Raw genomic sequence first — 6,307 nt, 5'->3', positions numbered from 1 at the left:
CTGGATATAACCAAGTCATAAAACTTAGAAGGTAACTTAAATCGATTGATTGTTGCTTTTCTTAAAGAGCACGAGATATTGATAAAGGTTAACACAAACTAAGTTTTCAAATTAAGTTCCTGGATATAACCAAGTCATAAAACTTAGAAGGTAACTTAAATCCATTGATTTTTGCTTTTCTTAAAGAGCACGAGATATTGATAAAAGTTAACACGAACTAAGTTTTCAAATTAAGTTCCTGGATATAACCAGGTCATAAAACTTGGAAGTTAATTTAAATCGATTGATTGTTGTTCTTCCTAAAGAGCACGAGATATCGATAAAAATTAACGCGAACTAAGTTTTTTCAAAATAGTAACTAAAGTGCGCAAAGACAAGGAAATAAGTCAATTAAAAATAAATTTGATAATTGGATTGTCTCGAGGTGGAAACACCTCGTGCAAAAGTTACACAAAAAAATATAATAAGAATAAAAGAGGGAGCAAAAAGGAAGGCCCTAAGCTCCGTCAGGCTGCCCCGTGGAGGTCGTCGTTTCGCCCTCCTGCTCAGCTGCGCCGGAGACTTCCCCGGCCTCGGAAGGTGATTCTTTCTCGAGGCGAGCTTTAAACCCTTCCAGCAAGGGCTCTCAGACGTCCGCTGCCAAGAAAGAGAAGTCGCCGTCCGGGTTGTAGGCCCAGTAGTTATAGAGCATGTTCTCCAGGGCAGTGCCGGAGGCCGCCTGCTCGGCTTCCAGGGCAGTTTTGGCCCCAGCCTTCGTAATATCTAGCTCCACCCGCGCAGCGGCGAGGGCGGCCTTGGCCTCCTCGGCCCCAGCCTTCGCGGCATCTAGCTCCGCCCGCGCGGCGGCAAGGGCGGCCTTGGTTGCCTTGACCTCTTGAAGCTTGGGACGGGCTTCTTCCAGCTCGGCCTGCGTGGCCGCCAGGGCATCCTTAACCACTTGATGCTCGCCTCGCATATCTTCAAGCTGGGCCTTGGTCCTGGCTATGCTCCGATGAAAGGCAACGGCGCTCTGCGAAAATGGAGAGGCAACTGCCTTAGAAGAAAAAGAGAAGGGAGAAAGGAAAAGCAGGGCAAGGCATGATAATTAAAAACCATAAAGGGTAAGGTCAGCTTACTGTTAGGGCCATGCCCAATGAATATTCCAGCACGCCCACCGGGCTCCTTGTTTCGATGGCCCTGAGCTCCTTCTCGTTGAATTTGTAGATGTGGCTGACGGCGTAGTTCGCCGTCTCATATACCGTCCCCCGGAAGGCCTCTGGAATCTTCTCCAGGTCCTGGGGGTCAACCGGGATGCGCACCTCGGAGGTTGAAATTGCCGAAGTCCCGAGCTCCGCCCCTGTGTCCCGGACGAAGGCCGGAGCTCGCGGAGGGGGTGGGGGCATGCTGCTCCCCCCTGCAGCAGGAGGAACAATTCCCACGACCTGAGCGGCTGGGGGCTGCTCTTTCTCCTTGGCAGGAGACTTGGTTGGGGTCCCGGCGGCTTTCTTCGCCATCCGGAGCTTCTTCATTTTGGGCCCAGAGGCCCCAGCTGGGGAGTTCCCCCCAATGAGCGCAGCCTGCAGACTTTTACTCCCGGACTGAGACATCTCTTCTGTCAAGACAAAGATATGGTTAGCACACAAGTCAGCATTCATGCAAAAACAAAAGCAAAGGAAAGAAAAGAAAAAATGCAAAATTCAAGTATATATATGTACTAAAGGGGAATCCTACCCCCCGAGCTAGAGGAAGAGTCTACGGTTATGACCATCGGCCCCGGAGCTTCTTCGGGGGAATCTAAGACAATCACTTCTCGAGCTGGCGCGAGTTCTGGATCCGAGGCCGGCTCAGGACTAGACTCTTCTACATATTGCCTAAGTCATGGAGCTACGGTACCCTCCCGGAGTGAGGGCCATGACCGAAGGTTAGTCCCATACTCCTCGAATAGGACCAACCTAAAAGCTATGGTGTTATCTACAACTATGGCCCCCCTAGGGCGGCTACTTTCGTAATCCAGCACAAGCTGGTCGACGCAGTGGAGCAGGGTTTCATCTAAGTCCGGGTCACTTCGATGGCGTTAGACGATCTGTTTGGGATTGTACCTAACTAGCCGGGGGTCGGCAGTGGCCCTATCTAAGCTCCTAAACATGTATGGGTTACCTTGGCCAGAAGGACCCGCGGCTGCTCCGGACCGGATCCTCTCCTCGTCCGTTCTTTGGGCGACCTCCAACGCCCGCTTCTTCATCCTCATGAGGGGCACCTCGTCCTCCTCATCTTCATCCCCCGCGACCTCCTCCACAATGATAGGCCTGGTGTCACGAGCTGGGGGAAGCGCCCGGAGCCTCCTTAGGTTCAGAGTCTGACCTGGGAAGATCAGCTTACAGGCCACCATCGTCTCGTCTGTCACGAGCTGACGATAGTCCTTTTCACTAGGGGGCAAGCCCGCCAGTGTCTCGTACTGGTTCCCGAGAACCACAGATTTCTCTGTCCTCACGAAGATAGCTGCAGAATTAATCTAAGTCAGAAAGGGATACAGGAGGAACTAAATGGTACTTAACTTACGAGCTAAGATTGAAAGGCACTTACGAGGACGGTTGAAGTAGTGCAGCTCGCAGTTTCGGAACCCCGTCGACATAAAGAATTGATCTTTAAAGTCATTGGGGTGGCTAGGCAGCTCGATGATCGCGGCTGTAACGTCCTGGATAGCCAAGACCGTTACACTGTGTGTTTATAAAGTGCCAGACTTGCTAACCAAGTCATTTAAATAAAATCGTGTTATTGAAACTATTAAGGAACTAGGGTTGAAAGCGTTTTGATTTCAAAGGCCACATTTTCATTAAAAAAAAACACTGTTTATTTACACGGGATCCCAAAAATATCAATTTAAAGGCCGTTTACAAAAGTTACAAGGTTCAAATACATTAACCAGCCATACTAAGGCAAAGCGAGCAGTTAGGTAGATCCCTGTCCTGACTCACTCCTCGACCATGGTGATCGAACAGCTGGCTATGTACATTTCACCTCGGAGCTCTCCACCTCAGGCTTGGTCCAGCTTTCCCTTTCCTTTACCTGCACCACGTAGCACCCGTGAGCCAAGGCCCAGCAAGAAAACACAACAACAACAGAGCATGAACAATTAACAGACAAGTCAACATCTCACACTGCATCACATATACTCAGATATATATCATCAGTCAGTATAATCAAGTGTTCCACATACTAGGCATTTCAGTTCATAATATTCACAATTCACAAACGATAACCAGGGCTAGCGCCCTCAGGCCGCTCCCTCCGTTATCCCGTTGTTCTTGGCTCCCAGTGGCCAATTCGCGCCCTGTGCGCTAAAATCATGTACGGCACTCTTAGACCGCTTTCACATGTCCCATGGCATAATACCAACGTTGACACAATATATCTTTCGGGAGCACTTAGTCCCATCACAATCATTCAACCGGGTGTAGTTTTCTTACCTTTCAATTCACTAGTTCCCGATGCCTCGAAGCCGCGAGCACGGTCCTCTACCCCGAGCCTCTCCAAAGACCTAATCACAACACAAATGAAACTTCCTTTGTCACTAATCAATCCAAAACTATTTCCCGGAACCAATTCCACACTCTCGGAACTCCCAAATCCCTAAAACAATGCACCGAAGGCATCCCCCGAACCCCCGGAGCAAAGGCTCAAAATTGCAAATTCCCATGTCCTGAAATTGGCCTAGCGCCACGGCGCTGCCCTATAGGGCCGCGGCGCCCAGCAAGTCAGAGAGCACACTCTGCCCAGAAACAGCCTTGCGCCGCGGCGCCCAAGAACAGGGCCGCGGCGCTCCTTCACGAACCCAGATTTCTGGGTTTTTCCTTACGTTTTTTTCCGAACCCAAATCATTCCAAACCATCCCAAATTCATACCTAAGCCCCAAAACCAACTCAAAACCCCTAATAGACCTCACAACAACCTAGAAACGTCATATCCTAGCTCAATTACACAATCATTCACAAAATTCACCCTTGAGTTCCATTCTTTAACAACTCAAACCAGAAAGTTAAAAACTCAAACCTAAACCCAAACCACACTTCAAATCCTCTAATTCATAACAGAGAGAAGCTTTACAATCACACAGAACCCTTACCTTGAATGGAGAGTCCAACCTCTAGCTTCAAACCACCTTCTCCTTTTGATTATTCCAACTCTGAATTTATGCAAAACCAGCCACCAACTTGTTTCAATTCATGCTTATCTTCTAAAAACCAGACTTGAAACTTAAACAAATCATAACTAAGTCCTTACCTCTGAATATTCTTGGCCTAGGCTTGATTGATAACTTCAAACCCCCTTGATTCTCCTTCCAAGAGCCAAATTCAGCTTCCCTCCTCTATCTCTCTTTTGCTCTATTTCTAGGTCTCCAAAATTCAGCATAAACCAATTTCCCAAAGTATTATACGTAATTATATTTTCCTTTAGCTGAAACTCACCTATTCACTGCCAAAAGACCACTCTATCCCTCCATAAATATCCCTTTCTAACTAAACCTCAAGGGCACACTTGTCCTTTTACTAACATTGCAATTCTACCACTTTTCCAATAAAACCTGTTACTCTCTATGGTTACTAACAGTTACGCAGGTTACCAAATCACCAGTTACCATTATCTAGCTTTCTAGGACCGTCTCGGCACGTGCATCACATTGATATCACCACACCCACGTGGTACAAATCACATAGCATAATTATCACATAACATAATACACATAGTCATATAACATGCTTAAAATCATAATCATGCATCTTAATCATTAAAACCACACATAATTCCCATTATGCCCTCCAGGCACACTAATCAAGGCCCTTAAGCCTTATTAGTGAATTTGGGTCGTTACAGCGGCCGTGTTGGGGAACCGGGTTAAGTAATAAAACCCGTCACCTCGCCCCCGCTGCTCCGGGCTGGCCTTGAGGCAGAAGAAATAAAGAATGTCCGCAGGAGTGGGGACCTCCCACTCCTGTCTCAAGAACAAGTATCTTAACCCTGCCAACAAACGATAAGAGTTGGGGGGGAGCTGGAATGGGGCCAACCTCACGTAATTGAGGAAATCAGCGAAGTACTGATCCAACGGGAGGAAGGCCCCCGCCTTGAAGTGTTCGTCGCTCCAGGCCGAGAACGCCTCATCAAGCGGCGCGCAACTCCGCTCGCCTTCTGCAGGAGGTCGGGCAATCACAGATCCTCTCCCCAGCTCGATGTTGTGGGAGAGGAATATTCTGTTTACCCTCGCCTGGTCAGTAATCTTTGAGACAATCCTCTCCGCCTCAAAGAATGCGTCGGGAGCCACCTCGAGCTCCTGTTCCACTGCTGGCCCGAAGTTGGGGATAGGGGATTCGGCCATCACCTCCTTTCCTTTGTCTTGGCGGGAGGACAAGCTGCCTACAAGCTTCTTGGGAGCATTCTTCTTGGGTCCCATCTGGTCGCCTAGTGAACAAAAAGAAGAAATTTTAGAAGAAGGCGACCTAAAAATGGAGAAAAATCTGTATTTCCTTGACACGAGCTGAGGTAAGCCCAACCTGTGGAGAATGAGACCACACGGTTCTATGAACACGTGCCTGTGCTCCCAACAGATCCCCGATTACTCGGAATTCGTGTGTCAAGAGGGTCAGGATAGAATTTTTCCTTGGAGGGAAAGTTCCAATAGGCAAGAAAGGAAAAACCGCCTGTGAAGCGTGTCCCCTAAGCTACCCGGTTTTGCACCCAAAATACTGGATATTTTGAACTAGCATCCCAAAAATCTTACCCATAAATTTTCCCTAGAAAATGCATCCTGTAAACCATGCTCCTAAATGATTTTCTACTATAAAGATACCCTAACCTAAAAGGCTTTCACCTTTCATGCCCACAAAAAGCCAGCAAACCCTTGCATGCGGCTATAGTAAATATTTACCTAAGCTACAGTGAAAAATAATTTCAACACATGCACGGTCAGAAGACTTACTGAATATTCTAGTTGAGAAGAGGATGAAGGAATCGCCTGGGTTGGGGCTTCGTCGGAGTGGGTGATTCCAAAGCTTCGAAGGAGCCCTTGCACCTGAGTTTCTGGAACGCCGAAGATGGTAACCGGAAAGAGAAAAAAGGGGGGATTTTTGAGAGCAAGAAGAAGAGGAAAATTTCTGGAAAATTTCAAATGGACGGGTGGCCCATGCGTAAGGTGACCACCCCTTTTATATACATGAAGGGCCACGTGGGAAGGACCGTTGGATTGCCCTGATGTGGGATCCAAGGCCCTCCACTCGAAAGACGAAACGACGGCTAGGCATAGGCTAGGCCATTAAATGCGGTTCTCGGAAGACGT

This window comes from Humulus lupulus, chromosome X (assembly GCF_963169125.1).
Source record: "Humulus lupulus chromosome X, drHumLupu1.1, whole genome shotgun sequence".
NCBI lineage: Eukaryota > Viridiplantae > Streptophyta > Magnoliopsida > Rosales > Cannabaceae > Humulus > Humulus lupulus.
The sequence above is the reverse complement of the archived record's forward strand: the minus strand, read 5'-3'. Positions refer to the sequence as shown.